Below are 15,281 nucleotides of genomic sequence, written 5' to 3'. Positions count from 1 at the left end.
AGAAAGAATTGAATTCAATGTTTTTTGTTCATTTTGCTTGTTTGTCGGATTTTGGGATGGACTCTTTGGCTTTGCTTTTCTTCTCCTCATTGGATTTTTCATGTTCAAAGTTGCAGAAGCCAGATTACAAGCTCATTTTGGTTCAACTTCAGCAACTGTGCATTGCATTGCCATGTAATGTGATGCAATGCTATCTTTCTAGCTCTCCCTTTTTACTTCCTTTTGGATAAACAGACATATTAGGCAAGCATTTTGGAGCTTTCACCTAAATAACTACAGGTGGTGAGATAAGCTGCACAATATAATTGACCTTTCAGTATATTGTTGCACACACACCATCTATTTAGCAAATGCCCTTGTTATCAACAGCAGCCTTTTAAACTCACCTGAGCTAACAGGTATGTGCGCTGGTTACTCTGCTGCGCTTAAAATTTCTTTTTTGGTTTGCTACAATGCCTTTTCTGAAACGTTGTCTCCTTCTGCTGGAACACTGACTTCTTTCATTTAATGCCTGCAGACTATAAAAGAGAACCCAACCCAAAAAGTTTGGTTGATTAGTCTGTGGCATTCTGTTAAACTGTTGCTTATGGCGGTCTCTGTGAGCTTCTCAGCGACATTCAGCCAGCCAGGTATCCTGCCTGCAGTAGATGGAATGTGGCAATGGAACGCTGGCTGCGCATGTCATAATAGGCTCTGAGCCTTTATATACCTGTGCACAGCAGCAGCCACCTTCAGTCTGCTGCTGGACAGCCAGCAGCAGCAGCAGCAGGAGAGGTATGTAATCAGGAGCCCTCCTGCTAAGGGTAGACAGCTGCTCGTTCCACCCCACCCCCCGCCTTAATTGGTTCTCCTCCCTTCCAACGGTGTTGAGGCGGGTGGGAACAGCAGGGGGTGAAGGTGCTGTGTTTAAAGAGGTGGAGTTATGCAGATCTAAAACGCGTGGATTGCAGCAGCAGCAAGCCGAAAAGTGCAGGCATGTAAGGGATCTAGAGGTTGACAACATGTCTTCTTAACGGGAGTCCAGGAGCTCATCTCCACAAATGGACTTTTCAGGATCCTTGGGTGGCTCCGTAGTTTGAAACCAATTCTGGTTATCGCTTCTCGGCCTTTTGGCTAAGATCAAGTGTAGTATCTTTCGAAAAGGCGGTTTTGGATGTTGGCCGCCCTAGTAGATTGATACATTATGCACACTGGGGTTTAGGCGCTTGTTAGTACGCCAGGTGGCTAATATAGTCATCTGGTGGAAAGCATGGCCCCCCAGGATCGACGCCATTGGGCCGGGGAAGATCGAAAGCCCGAAGTGTGAAGTGCCCCAGGAGTGGTGACCCTGGGGTGCCTTAACTCACTGGGATTGGGAACCCCACTTGAGTTTATGGCACATTTGCACAAGCACTTCAAATTTTCTTTCTTCGCACACACCCTTATTCCGGGCCTTCTGGCCTTAGGATGGGGAATTTTTCAATTCCCGGTCGAAGGTCTGGGCAGTATTATACTGTGAAACCTTCACTATTTATTTAATGTCTTTGTCACTGTGTGTCCACTTATTCACGTGTGTCACGTCCTACTAGGATTTTGTCGGGATGCGGTTCCCTTACGGGTTCCTCTCTTGGCAGGTCTAGGGGGGGAGTGTGTGGCCATCAGGTTCCGCTCCCCCCTGAACCCCCCTGGCTCTCCTCTTTCGGGAGGAGAGCGTTGTTGGCTCCCCTCTTCCGGGAGGGGAGCACAGTCTTTGGCTCCCAGTGCCTTGCTCGGGTGAGAACTCGGGCAGGTGCTGGGGGTAAGATTGGGTCGCCTCTGGCTTCGGCTGGAGGTGGCTTTTTGTCCCTGTTCCTCGCTGTGGCCTTTTGGCTCGGAGGGACGGGGAATGGTTTGGGGGACCCTTCTCCTTTTGGAGAGGGTTTCAAGAAGACCAGCATCCTAGTGCACTTTTTTTGTGGCACTTGTCACTTTTTTAAGCGCACTCGGGTTTTGTACACGAATTCGGGCTTTCAAAAAAAAAAAAAAAAAAAATCTGTTCTTATCAGTTTAATATCTGATACGTCCCCTATCTGGGGACCATATATTAAATGGATTTTTAGAACAGGGAGATGGAAAAAGAGCTTGCTCTGTCCACTCCACGCATTGACCTGGTATTGCAGTATCTCCAGGACCGGTGCACCCCTTCTTTAATGCAGTTTCTAAAATCAGAAAGAATTGAATTCAATGTTTTTTGTTCATTTTGCTTGTTTCTCGGATTTTGGGATGGACTCTTTGGCTTTGCTTTTCTTCTCCTCATTGGATTTTTCATGTTCAAAGTTGCAGAAGCCAGATTACAAGCTCATTTTGGTTCAACTTCAGCAACTGTGCATTGCATTGCCATGTAATGTGATGCAATGCTATCTTTCTAGCTCTCCCTTTTTACTTCCTTTTGGATAAACAGACATATTAGGCAAGCATTTTGGAGCTTTCACCTAAATAACTACAGGTGGTGAGATAAGCTGCACAATATAATTGACCTTTCAGTATATTGTTGCACACACACCATCTATTTAGCAAATGCCCTTGTTATCAACAGCAGCCTTTTAAACTCACCTGAGCTAACAGGTATGTGCGCTGGTTACTCTGCTGCGCTTAAAATTTCTTTTTTGGTTTGCTACAATGCCTTTTCTGAAACGTTGTCTCCTTCTGCTGGAACACTGACTTCTTTCATTTAATGCCTGCAGACTATAAAAGAGAACCCAACCCAAAAAGTTTGGTTGATTAGTCTGTGGCATTCTGTTAAACTGTTGCTTATGGCGGTCTCTGTGAGCTTCTCAGCGACATTCAGCCAGCCAGGTATCCTGCCTGCAGTAGATGGAATGTGGCAATGGAACGCTGGCTGCGCGTGTCATAATAGGCTCTGAGCCTTTATATACCTGTGCACAGCAGCAGCCACCTTCAGTCTGCTGCTGGACAGCCAGCAGCAGCAGCAGCAGGAGAGGTATGTAATCAGGAGCCCTCCTGCTAAGGGTAGACAGCTGCTCGTTCCACCCCACCCCCCGCCTTAATTGGTTCTCCTCCCTTCCAACGGTGTTGAGGCGGGTGGGAACAGCAGGGGGTGAAGGTGCTGTGTTTAAAGAGGTGGAGTTATGCAGATCTAAAACGCGTGGATTGCAGCAGCAGCAAGCCGAAAAGTGCAGGCATGTAAGGGATCTAGAGGTTGACAACATGTCTTCTTAACGGGAGTCCAGGAGCTCATCTCCACAAATGGACTTTTCAGGATCCTTGGGTGGCTCCGTAGTTTGAAACCAATTCTGGTTATCGCTTCTCGGCCTTTTGGCTAAGATCAAGTGTAGTATCTGTTCTTATCAGTTTAATATCTGATACGTCCCCTATCTGGGGACCATATATTAAATGGATTTTTAGAACAGGGAGATGGAAAAAGAGCTTGCTCTGTCCACTCCACGCATTGACCTGGTATTGCAGTATCTCCAGGACCGGTGCACCCCTTCTTTAATGCAGTTTCTAAAATCAGAAAGAATTGAATTCAATGTTTTTTGTTCATTTTGCTTGTTTGTCGGATTTTGGGATGGACTCTTTGGCTTTGCTTTTCTTCTCCTCATTGGATTTTTCATGTTCAAAGTTGCAGAAGCCAGATTACAAGCTCATTTTGGTTCAACTTCAGCAACTGTGCATTGCATTGCCATGTAATGTGATGCAATGCTATCTTTCTAGCTCTCCCTTTTTACTTCCTTTTGGATAAACAGACATATTAGGCAAGCATTTTGGAGCTTTCACCTAAATAACTACAGGTGGTGAGATAAGCTGCACAATATAATTGACCTTTCAGTATATTGTTGCACACACACCATCTATTTAGCAAATGCCCTTGTTATCAACAGCAGCCTTTTAAACTCACCTGAGCTAACAGGTATGTGCGCTGGTTACTCTGCTGCGCTTAAAATTTCTTTTTTGGTTTGCTACAATGCCTTTTCTGAAACGTTGTCTCCTTCTGCTGGAACACTGACTTCTTTCATTTAATGCCTGCAGACTATAAAAGAGAACCCAACCCAAAAAGTTTGGTTGATTAGTCTGTGGCATTCTGTTAAACTGTTGCTTATGGCGGTCTCTGTGAGCTTCTCAGCGACATTCAGCCAGCCAGGTATCCTGCCTGCAGTAGATGGAATGTGGCAATGGAACGCTGGCTGCGCGTGTCATAATAGGCTCTGAGCCTTTATATACCTGTGCACAGCAGCAGCCACCTTCAGTCTGCTGCTGGACAGCCAGCAGCAGCAGCAGCAGGAGAGGTATGTAATCAGGAGCCCTCCTGCTAAGGGTAGACAGCTGCTCGTTCCACCCCACCCCCCGCCTTAATTGGTTCTCCTCCCTTCCAACGGTGTTGAGGCGGGTGGGAACAGCAGGGGGTGAAGGTGCTGTGTTTAAAGAGGTGGAGTTATGCAGATCTAAAACGCGTGGATTGCAGCAGCAGCAAGCCGAAAAGTGCAGGCATGTAAGGGATCTAGAGGTTGACAACATGTCTTCTTAACGGGAGTCCAGGAGCTCATCTCCACAAATGGACTTTTCAGGATCCTTGGGTGGCTCCGTAGTTTGAAACCAATTCTGGTTATCGCTTCTCGGCCTTTTGGCTAAGATCAAGTGTAGTATCTGTTCTTATCAGTTTAATATCTGATACGTCCCCTATCTGGGGACCATATATTAAATGGATTTTTAGAACAGGGAGATGGAAAAAGAGCTTGCTCTGTCCACTCCACGCATTGACCTGGTATTGCAGTATCTCCAGGACCGGTGCACCCCTTCTTTAATGCAGTTTCTAAAATCAGAAAGAATTGAATTCAATGTTTTTTGTTCATTTTGCTTGTTTGTCGGATTTTGGGATGGACTCTTTGGCTTTGCTTTTCTTCTCCTCATTGGATTTTTCATGTTCAAAGTTGCAGAAGCCAGATTACAAGCTCATTTTGGTTCAACTTCAGCAACTGTGCATTGCATTGCCATGTAATGTGATGCAATGCTATCTTTCTAGCTCTCCCTTTTTACTTCCTTTTGGATAAACAGACATATTAGGCAAGCATTTTGGAGCTTTCACCTAAATAACTACAGGTGGTGAGATAAGCTGCACAATATAATTGACCTTTCAGTATATTGTTGCACACACACCATCTATTTAGCAAATGCCCTTGTTATCAACAGCAGCCTTTTAAACTCACCTGAGCTAACAGGTATGTGCGCTGGTTACTCTGCTGCGCTTAAAATTTCTTTTTTGGTTTGCTACAATGCCTTTTCTGAAACGTTGTCTCCTTCTGCTGGAACACTGACTTCTTTCATTTAATGCCTGCAGACTATAAAAGAGAACCCAACCCAAAAAGTTTGGTTGATTAGTCTGTGGCATTCTGTTAAACTGTTGCTTATGGCGGTCTCTGTGAGCTTCTCAGCGACATTCAGCCAGCCAGGTATCCTGCCTGCAGTAGATGGAATGTGGCAATGGAACGCTGGCTGCGCGTGTCATAATAGGCTCTGAGCCTTTATATACCTGTGCACAGCAGCAGCCACCTTCAGTCTGCTGCTGGACAGCCAGCAGCAGCAGCAGCAGGAGAGGTATGTAATCAGGAGCCCTCCTGCTAAGGGTAGACAGCTGCTCGTTCCACCCCACCCCCCGCCTTAATTGGTTCTCCTCCCTTCCAACGGTGTTGAGGCGGGTGGGAACAGCAGGGGGTGAAGGTGCTGTGTTTAAAGAGGTGGAGTTATGCAGATCTAAAACGCGTGGATTGCAGCAGCAGCAAGCCGAAAAGTGCAGGCATGTAAGGGATCTAGAGGTTGACAACATGTCTTCTTAACGGGAGTCCAGGAGCTCATCTCCACAAATGGACTTTTCAGGATCCTTGGGTGGCTCCGTAGTTTGAAACCAATTCTGGTTATCGCTTCTCGGCCTTTTGGCTAAGATCAAGTGTAGTATCTGTTCTTATCAGTTTAATATCTGATACGTCCCCTATCTGGGGACCATATATTAAATGGATTTTTAGAACAGGGAGATGGAAAAAGAGCTTGCTCTGTCCACTCCACGCATTGACCTGGTATTGCAGTATCTCCAGGACCGGTGCACCCCTTCTTTAATGCAGTTTCTAAAATCAGAAAGAATTGAATTCAATGTTTTTTGTTCATTTTGCTTGTTTGTCGGATTTTGGGATGGACTCTTTGGCTTTGCTTTTCTTCTCCTCATTGGATTTTTCATGTTCAAAGTTGCAGAAGCCAGATTACAAGCTCATTTTGGTTCAACTTCAGCAACTGTGCATTGCATTGCCATGTAATGTGATGCAATGCTATCTTTCTAGCTCTCCCTTTTTACTTCCTTTTGGATAAACAGACATATTAGGCAAGCATTTTGGAGCTTTCACCTAAATAACTACAGGTGGTGAGATAAGCTGCACAATATAATTGACCTTTCAGTATATTGTTACACACACACCATCTATTTAGCAAATGCCCTTGTTATCAACAGCAGCCTTTTAAACTCACCTGAGCTAACAGGTATGTGCGCTGGTTACTCTGCTGCGCTTAAAATTTCTTTTTTGGTTTGCTACAATGCCTTTTCTGAAACGTTGTCTCCTTCTGCTGGAACACTGACTTCTTTCATTTAATGCCTGCAGACTATAAAAGAGAACCCAACCCAAACAGTTTGGTTGATTAGTCTGTGGCATTCTGTTAAACTGTTGCTTATGGCGGTCTCTGTGAGCTTCTCAGCGACATTCAGCCAGCCAGGTATCCTGCCTGCAGTAGATGGAATGTGGCAATGGAACGCTGGCTGCGCGTGTCATAATAGGCTCTGAGCCTTTATATACCTGTGCACAGCAGCAGCCACCTTCAGTCTGCTGCTGGACAGCCAGCAGCAGCAGCAGGAGAGGTATGTAATCAGGAGCCCTCCTGCTAAGGGTAGACAGCTGCTCGTTCCACCCCACCCCCCGCCTTAATTGGTTCTCCTCCCTTCCAACGGTGTTGAGGCGGGTGGGAACAGCAGGGGGTGAAGGTGCTGTGTTTAAAGAGGTGGAGTTATGCAGATCTAAAACGCGTGGATTGCAGCAGCAGCAAGCCGAAAAGTGCAGGCATGTAAGGGATCTAGAGGTTGACAACATGTCTTCTTAACGGGAGTCCAGGAGCTCATCTCCACAAATGGACTTTTCAGGATCCTTGGGTGGCTCCGTAGTTTGAAACCAATTCTGGTTATCGCTTCTCGGCCTTTTGGCTAAGATCAAGTGTAGTATCTGTTCTTATCAGTTTAATATCTGATACGTCCCCTATCTGGGGACCATATATTAAATGGATTTTTAGAACAGGGAAATGGAAAAAGAGCTTGCTCTGTCCACTCCACGCATTGACCTGGTATTGCAGTATCTCCAGGACCGGTGCACCCCTTCTTTAATGCAGTTTCTAAAATCAGAAAGAATTTAATTCAATGTTTTTTGTTCATTTTGCTTGTTTGTCGGATTTTGGGATGGACTCTTTGGCTTTGCTTTTCTTCTCCTCATTGGATTTTTCATGTTCAAAGTTGCAGAAGCCAGATTACAAGCTCATTTTGGTTCAACTTCAGCAACTGTGCATTGCATTGCCATGTAATGTGATGCAATGCTATCTTTCTAGCTCTCCCTTTTTACTTCCTTTTGGATAAACAGACATATTAGGCAAGCATTTTGGAGCTTTCACCTAAATAACTACAGGTGGTGAGATAAGCTGCACAATATAATTGACCTTTCAGTATATTGTTGCACACACACCATCTATTTAGCAAATGCCCTTGTTATCAACAGCAGCCTTTTAAACTCACCTGAGCTAACAGGTATGTGCGCTGGTTACTCTGCTGCGCTTAAAATTTCTTTTTTGGTTTGCTACAATGCCTTTTCTGAAACGTTGTCTCCTTCTGCTGGAACACTGACTTCTTTCATTTAATGCCTGCAGACTATAAAAGAGAACCCAACCCAAAAAGTTTGGTTGATTAGTCTGTGGCATTCTGTTAAACTGTTGCTTATGGCGGTCTCTGTGAGCTTCTCAGCGACATTCAGCCAGCCAGGTATCCTGCCTGCAGTAGATGGAATGTGGCAATGGAACGCTGGCTGCGCGTGTCATAATAGGCTCTGAGCCTTTATATACCTGTGCACAGCAGCAGCCACCTTCAGTCTGCTGCTGGACAGCCAGCAGCAGCAGCAGGAGAGGTATGTAATCAGGAGCCCTCCTGCTAAGGGTAGACAGCTGCTCGTTCCACCCCACCCCCCGCCTTAATTGGTTCTCCTCCCTTCCAACGGTGTTGAGGCGGGTGGGAACAGCAGGGGGTGAAGGTGCTGTGTTTAAAGAGGTGGAGTTATGCAGATCTAAAATGCGTGGATTGCAGCAGCAGCAAGCCGAAAAGTGCAGGCATGTAAGGGATCTAGAGGTTGACAACATGTCTTCTTAACGGGAGTCCAGGAGCTCATCTCCAAAAATGGACTTTTCAGGATCCTTGGGTGGCTCCGTAGTTTGAAACCAATTCTGGTTATCGCTTCTCGGCCTTTTGGCTAAGATCAAGTGTAGTATCTGTTCTTATCGCTTCTCGGCCTTTTGGCTAAGATCAAGTGTAGTATCTTTCGAAAAGGCGGTTTTGGATGTTGGCCGCCCTAGTAGATTGATACATTATGCACACTGGGGTTTAGGCGCTTGTTAGTACGCCAGGTGGCTAATATAGTCATCTGGTGGAAAGCATGGCCCCCCAGGATCGACGCCATTGGGCCGGGGAAGATCGAAAGCCCGAAGTGTGAAGTGCCCCAGGAGTGGTGACCCTGGGGTGCCTTAACTCACTGGGATTGGGAACCCCACTTGAGTTTATGGCACATTTGCACAAGCACTTCAAATTTTCTTTCTTCGCACACACCCTTATTCCGGGCCTTCTGGCCTTAGGATGGGGAATTTTTAAATTCCCGGTCGAAGGTCCGGGCAGTATTATACTGTGAAACCTTCACTATTTATTTAATTTCTTTGTCACTGTGTGTCCACTTATTCACGTGTGTCACGTCCTACTAGGATTTTGTCGGGATGCGGTTCCCTTACGGGTTCCTCTCTTGGCAGGTCTAGGGGGGGAGTGTGTGGCCATCAGGTTCCGCTCCCCCCTGAACCCCCCTGGCTCTCCTCTTTTGGGAGGAGAGCGTTGTTGGCTCCCCTCTTCCGGGAGGGAAGCACAGTCTTTGGCTCCCAGTGCCTTGCTCGGGTGAGAACTCGGGCAGGTGCTGGGGGTAAGATTGGGTCGCCTCTGGCTTCGGCTGGAGGTGGCTTTTTGTCCCTGTTCCTCGCTGTGGCCTTTTGGCTCGGAGGGACGGGGAATGGTTTGGGGGACCCTTCTCCTTTTGGAGAGGGTTTCAAGAAGACCAGCATCCTAGTGCACTTTTTTTGTGGCACTTGTCACTTTTTTAAGCGCACTCGGGTTTTGTACACGAATTCGGGCTTTCGATAAAAAAAAAAAAAAAATCTGTTCTTATCAGTTTAATATCTGATACGTCCCCTATCTGGGGACCATATATTAAATGGATTTTTAGAACAGGGAGATGGAAAAAGAGCTTGCTCTGTCCACTCCACGCATTGACCTGGTATTGCAGTATCTCCAGGACCGGTGCACCCCTTCTTTAATGCAGTTTCTAAAATCAGAAAGAATTGAATTCAATGTTTTTTGTTCATTTTGCTTGTTTGTCGGATTTTGGGATGGACTCTTTGGCTTTGCTTTTCTTCTCCTCATTGGATTTTTCATGTTCAAAGTTGCAGAAGCCAGATTACAAGCTCATTTTGGTTCAACTTCAGCAACTGTGCATTGCATTGCCATGTAATGTGATGCAATGCTATCTTTCTAGCTCTCCCTTTTTACTTCCTTTTGGATAAACAGACATATTAGGCAAGCATTTTGGAGCTTTCACCTAAATAACTACAGGTGGTGAGATAAGCTGCACAATATAATTGACCTTTCAGTATATTGTTGCACACACACCATCTATTTAGCAAATGCCCTTGTTATCAACAGCAGCCTTTTAAACTCACCTGAGCTAACAGGTATGTGCGCTGGTTACTCTGCTGCGCTTAAAATTTCTTTTTTGGTTTGCTACAATGCCTTTTCTGAAACGTTGTCTCCTTCTGCTGGAACACTGACTTCTTTCATTTAATGCCTGCAGACTATAAAAGAGAACCCAACCCAAAAAGTTTGGTTGATTAGTCTGTGGCATTCTGTTAAACTGTTGCTTATGGCGGTCTCTGTGAGCTTCTCAGCGACATTCAGCCAGCCAGGTATCCTGCCTGCAGTAGATGGAATGTGGCAATGGAACGCTGGCTGCGCGTGTCATAATAGGCTCTGAGCCTTTATATACCTGTGCACAGCAGCAGCCACCTTCAGTCTGCTGCTGGACAGCCAGCAGCAGCAGCAGCAGGAGAGGTATGTAATCAGGAGCCCTCCTGCTAAGGGTAGACAGCTGCTCGTTCCACCCCACCCCCCGCCTTAATTGGTTCTCCTCCCTTCCAACGGTGTTGAGGCGGGTGGGAACAGCAGGGGGTGAAGGTGCTGTGTTTAAAGAGGTGGAGTTATGCAGATCTAAAACGCGTGGATTGCAGCAGCAGCAAGCCGAAAAGTGCAGGCATGTAAGGGATCTAGAGGTTGACAACATGTCTTCTTAACGGGAGTCCAGGAGCTCATCTCCACAAATGGACTTTTCAGGATCCTTGGGTGGCTCCGTAGTTTGAAACCAATTCTGGTTATCGCTTCTCGGCCTTTTGGCTAAGATCAAGTGTAGTATCTGTTCTTATCAGTTTAATATCTGATACGTCCCCTATCTGGGGACCATATATTAAATGGATTTTTAGAACAGGGAGATGGAAAAAGAGCTTGCTCTGTCCACTCCACGCATTGACCTGGTATTGCAGTATCTCCAGGACCGGTGCACCCCTTCTTTAATGCAGTTTCTAAAATCAGAAAGAATTGAATTCAATGTTTTTTGTTCATTTTGCTTGTTTGTCGGATTTTGGGATGGACTCTTTGGCTTTGCTTTTCTTCTCCTCATTGGATTTTTCATGTTCAAAGTTGCAGAAGCCAGATTACAAGCTCATTTTGGTTCAACTTCAGCAACTGTGCATTGCATTGCCATGTAATGTGATGCAATGCTATCTTTCTAGCTCTCCCTTTTTACTTCCTTTTGGATAAACAGACATATTAGGCAAGCATTTTGGAGCTTTCACCTAAATAACTACAGGTGGTGAGATAAGCTGCACAATATAATTGACCTTTCAGTATATTGTTGCACACACACCATCTATTTAGCAAATGCCCTTGTTATCAACAGCAGCCTTTTAAACTCACCTGAGCTAACAGGTATGTGCGCTGGTTACTCTGCTGCGCTTAAAATTTCTTTTTTGGTTTGCTACAATGCCTTTTCTGAAACGTTGTCTCCTTCTGCTGGAACACTGACTTCTTTCATTTAATGCCTGCAGACTATAAAAGAGAACCCAACCCAAAAAGTTTGGTTGATTAGTCTGTGGCATTCTGTTAAACTGTTGCTTATGGCGGTCTCTGTGAGCTTCTCAGCGACATTCAGCCAGCCAGGTATCCTGCCTGCAGTAGATGGAATGTGGCAATGGAACGCTGGCTGCGCGTGTCATAATAGGCTCTGAGCCTTTATATACCTGTGCACAGCAGCAGCCACCTTCAGTCTGCTGCTGGACAGCCAGCAGCAGCAGCAGCAGGAGAGGTATGTAATCAGGAGCCCTCCTGCTAAGGGTAGACAGCTGCTCGTTCCACCCCACCCCCCGCCTTAATTGGTTCTCCTCCCTTCCAACGGTGTTGAGGCGGGTGGGAACAGCAGGGGGTGAAGGTGCTGTGTTTAAAGAGGTGGAGTTATGCAGATCTAAAACGCGTGGATTGCAGCAGCAGCAAGCCGAAAAGTGCAGGCATGTAAGGGATCTAGAGGTTGACAACATGTCTTCTTAACGGGAGTCCAGGAGCTCATCTCCACAAATGGACTTTTCAGGATCCTTGGGTGGCTCCGTAGTTTGAAACCAATTCTGGTTATCGCTTCTCGGCCTTTTGGCTAAGATCAAGTGTAGTATCTGTTCTTATCAGTTTAATATCTGATACGTCCCCTATCTGGGGACCATATATTAAATGGATTTTTAGAACAGGGAGATGGAAAAAGAGCTTGCTCTGTCCACTCCACGCATTGACCTGGTATTGCAGTATCTCCAGGACCGGTGCACCCCTTCTTTAATGCAGTTTCTAAAATCAGAAAGAATTGAATTCAATGTTTTTTGTTCATTTTGCTTGTTTGTCGGATTTTGGGATGGACTCTTTGGCTTTGCTTTTCTTCTCCTCATTGGATTTTTCATGTTCAAAGTTGCAGAAGCCAGATTACAAGCTCATTTTGGTTCAACTTCAGCAACTGTGCATTGCATTGCCATGTAATGTGATGCAATGCTATCTTTCTAGCTCTCCCTTTTTACTTCCTTTTGGATAAACAGACATATTAGGCAAGCATTTTGGAGCTTTCACCTAAATAACTACAGGTGGTGAGATAAGCTGCACAATATAATTGACCTTTCAGTATATTGTTGCACACACACCATCTATTTAGCAAATGCCCTTGTTATCAACAGCAGCCTTTTAAACTCACCTGAGCTAACAGGTATGTGCGCTGGTTACTCTGCTGCGCTTAAAATTTCTTTTTTGGTTTGCTACAATGCCTTTTCTGAAACGTTGTCTCCTTCTGCTGGAACACTGACTTCTTTCATTTAATGCCTGCAGACTATAAAAGAGAACCCAACCCAAAAAGTTTGGTTGATTAGTCTGTGGCATTCTGTTAAACTGTTGCTTATGGCGGTCTCTGTGAGCTTCTCAGCGACATTCAGCCAGCCAGGTATCCTGCCTGCAGTAGATGGAATGTGGCAATGGAACGCTGGCTGCGCGTGTCATAATAGGCTCTGAGCCTTTATATACCTGTGCACAGCAGCAGCCACCTTCAGTCTGCTGCTGGACAGCCAGCAGCAGCAGCAGGAGAGGTATGTAATCAGGAGCCCTCCTGCTAAGGGTAGACAGCTGCTCGTTCCACCCCACCCCCCGCCTTAATTGGTTCTCCTCCCTTCCAACGGTGTTGAGGCGGGTGGGAACAGCAGGGGGTGAAGGTGCTGTGTTTAAAGAGGTGGAGTTATGCAGATCTAAAACGCGTGGATTGCAGCAGCAGCAAGCCGAAAAGTGCAGGCATGTAAGGGATCTAGAGGTTGACAACATGTCTTCTTAACGGGAGTCCAGGAGCTCATCTCCACAAATGGACTTTTCAGGATCCTTGGGTGGCTCCGTAGTTTGAAACCAATTCTGGTTATCGCTTCTCGGCCTTTTGGCTAAGATCAAGTGTAGTATCTGTTCTTATCAGTTTAATATCTGATACGTCCCCTATCTGGGGACCATATATTAAATGGATTTTTAGAACAGGGAGATGGAAAAAGAGCTTGCTCTGTCCACTCCACGCATTGACCTGGTATTGCAGTATCTCCAGGACCGGTGCACCCCTTCTTTAATGCAGTTTCTAAAATCAGAAAGAATTGAATTCAATGTTTTTTGTTCATTTTGCTTGTTTGTCGGATTTTGGGATGGACTCTTTGGCTTTGCTTTTCTTCTCCTCATTGGATTTTTCATGTTCAAAGTTGCAGAAGCCAGATTACAAGCTCATTTTGGTTCAACTTCAGCAACTGTGCATTGCATTGCCATGTAATGTGATGCAATGCTATCTTTCTAGCTCTCCCTTTTTACTTCCTTTTGGATAAACAGACATATTAGGCAAGCATTTTGGAGCTCTCACCTAAATAACTACAGGTGGTGAGATAAGCTGCACAATATAATTGACCTTTCAGTATATTGTTGCACACACACCATCTATTTAGCAAATGCCCTTGTTATCAACAGCAGCCTTTTAAACTCACCTGAGCTAACAGGTATGTGCGCTGGTTACTCTGCTGCGCTTAAAATTTCTTTTTTGGTTTGCTACAATGCCTTTTCTGAAACGTTGTCTCCTTCTGCTGGGACACTGACTTCTTTCATTTAATGCCTGCAGACTATAAAAGAGAACCCAACCCAAAAAGTTTGGTTGATTAGTCTGTGGCATTCTGTTAAACTGTTGCTTATGGCGGTCTCTGTGAGCTTCTCAGCGACATTCAGCCAGCCAGGTATCCTGCCTGCAGTAGATGGAATGTGGCAATGGAACGCTGGCTGCGCGTGTCATAATAGGCTCTGAGCCTTTATATACCTGTGCACAGCAGCAGCCACCTTCAGTCTGCTGCTGGACAGCCAGCAGCAGCAGCAGGAGAGGTATGTAATCAGGAGCCCTCCTGCTAAGGGTAGACAGCTGCTCGTTCCACCCCACCCCCCGCCTTAATTGGTTCTCCTCCCTTCCAACGATGTTGAGGCGGGTGGGAACAGCAGGGGGTGAAGGTGCTGTGTTTAAAGAGGTGGAGTTATGCAGATCTAAAACGCGTGGATTGCAGCAGCAGCAAGCCGAAAAGTGCAGGCATGTAAGGGATCTAGAGGTTGACAACATGTCTTCTTAACGGGAGTCCAGGAGCTCATCTCCACAAATGGACTTTTCAGGATCCTTGGGTGGCTCCGTAGTTTGAAACCAATTCTGGTTATCGCTTCTCGGCCTTTTGGCTAAGATCAAGTGTAGTATCTGTTCTTATCAGTTTAATATCTGATACGTCCCCTATCTGGGGACCATATATTAAATGGATTTTTAGAACAGGGAGATGGAAAAAGAGCTTGCTCTGTCCACTCCACGCATTGACCTGGTATTGCAGTATCTCCAGGACCGGTGCACCCCTTCTTTAATGCAGTTTCTAAAATCAGAAAGAATTGAATTCAATGTTTTTTGTTCATTTTGCTTGTTTGTCGGATTTTGGGATGGACTCTTTGGCTTTGCTTTTCTTCTCCTCATTGGATTTTTCATGTTCAAAGTTGCAGAAGCCAGATTACAAGCTCATTTTGGTTCAACTTCAGCAACTGTGCATTGCATTGCCATGTAATGTGATGCAATGCTATCTTTCTAGCTCTCCCTTTTTACTTCCTTTTGGATAAACAGACATATTAGGCAAGCATTTTGGAGCTTTCACCTAAATAACTACAGGTGGTGAGATAAGCTGCACAATATAATTGACCTTTCAGTATATTGTTGCACACACACCATCTATTTAGCAAATGCCCTTGTTATCAACAGCAGCCTTTTAAACTCACCTGAGCTAACAGGTATGTGCGCTGGTTACTCTGCTGCGCTTAA

The 15,281-nt window shown here is 45.6% G+C and overlaps 10 non-coding genes and 2 pseudogenes across 10 annotated transcripts; all 12 read left to right on the top strand.

Annotated features, from left to right (window-relative positions):
- Nucleotides 1-1,093: 1,093 nt before the first annotated feature.
- Nucleotides 1,094-1,185, top strand: LOC141203346 (U2 spliceosomal RNA; annotated as a pseudogene).
- A 794-nt stretch (nt 1,186-1,979) lies between these two features.
- On the top strand, nt 1,980-2,163 carry LOC141203276 (U2 spliceosomal RNA). The gene has a single exon (XR_012274390.1). It is a non-coding gene; the product is annotated as a U2 spliceosomal RNA (small nuclear RNA).
- Nucleotides 2,164-3,278: 1,115 nt separating this feature from the next.
- LOC141203388 (U2 spliceosomal RNA) lies at nt 3,279-3,469 on the top strand. The gene has a single exon (XR_012274433.1). It is a non-coding gene; the product is annotated as a U2 spliceosomal RNA (small nuclear RNA).
- Nucleotides 3,470-4,584: 1,115 nt separating this feature from the next.
- Nucleotides 4,585-4,775, top strand: LOC141203387 (U2 spliceosomal RNA). The gene has a single exon (XR_012274432.1). It is a non-coding gene; the product is annotated as a U2 spliceosomal RNA (small nuclear RNA).
- Nucleotides 4,776-5,890: 1,115 nt separating this feature from the next.
- Nucleotides 5,891-6,081, top strand: LOC141203385 (U2 spliceosomal RNA). The gene has a single exon (XR_012274430.1). It is a non-coding gene; the product is annotated as a U2 spliceosomal RNA (small nuclear RNA).
- Nucleotides 6,082-7,193: 1,112 nt separating this feature from the next.
- LOC141203813 (U2 spliceosomal RNA) lies at nt 7,194-7,384 on the top strand. The gene has a single exon (XR_012274838.1). It is a non-coding gene; the product is annotated as a U2 spliceosomal RNA (small nuclear RNA).
- A 1,112-nt stretch (nt 7,385-8,496) lies between these two features.
- LOC141203302 (U2 spliceosomal RNA) lies at nt 8,497-8,587 on the top strand (annotated as a pseudogene).
- An 842-nt stretch (nt 8,588-9,429) lies between these two features.
- LOC141203269 (U2 spliceosomal RNA) lies at nt 9,430-9,612 on the top strand. Its single transcript, XR_012274385.1, has one exon. It is a non-coding gene; the product is annotated as a U2 spliceosomal RNA (small nuclear RNA).
- A 1,115-nt stretch (nt 9,613-10,727) lies between these two features.
- On the top strand, nt 10,728-10,918 carry LOC141203384 (U2 spliceosomal RNA). The gene has a single exon (XR_012274429.1). It is a non-coding gene; the product is annotated as a U2 spliceosomal RNA (small nuclear RNA).
- Nucleotides 10,919-12,033: 1,115 nt separating this feature from the next.
- Nucleotides 12,034-12,224, top strand: LOC141203383 (U2 spliceosomal RNA). Its single transcript, XR_012274428.1, has one exon. It is a non-coding gene; the product is annotated as a U2 spliceosomal RNA (small nuclear RNA).
- A 1,112-nt stretch (nt 12,225-13,336) lies between these two features.
- On the top strand, nt 13,337-13,527 carry LOC141203382 (U2 spliceosomal RNA). The gene has a single exon (XR_012274427.1). It is a non-coding gene; the product is annotated as a U2 spliceosomal RNA (small nuclear RNA).
- A 1,112-nt stretch (nt 13,528-14,639) lies between these two features.
- On the top strand, nt 14,640-14,830 carry LOC141203381 (U2 spliceosomal RNA). Its single transcript, XR_012274426.1, has one exon. It is a non-coding gene; the product is annotated as a U2 spliceosomal RNA (small nuclear RNA).
- The last annotated feature ends 451 nt before the right edge of the window (nt 14,831-15,281 follow it).

This window comes from Phyllobates terribilis, unplaced genomic scaffold, assembly GCF_046119375.1.
Source record: "Phyllobates terribilis strain yellow unplaced genomic scaffold, ASM4611937v1 Scaffold_124__1_contigs__length_5142088, whole genome shotgun sequence".
Taxonomy (NCBI): Eukaryota; Metazoa; Chordata; class Amphibia; order Anura; family Dendrobatidae; genus Phyllobates; species Phyllobates terribilis.
This window is presented reverse-complemented; position numbering and strand designations above follow the sequence as displayed.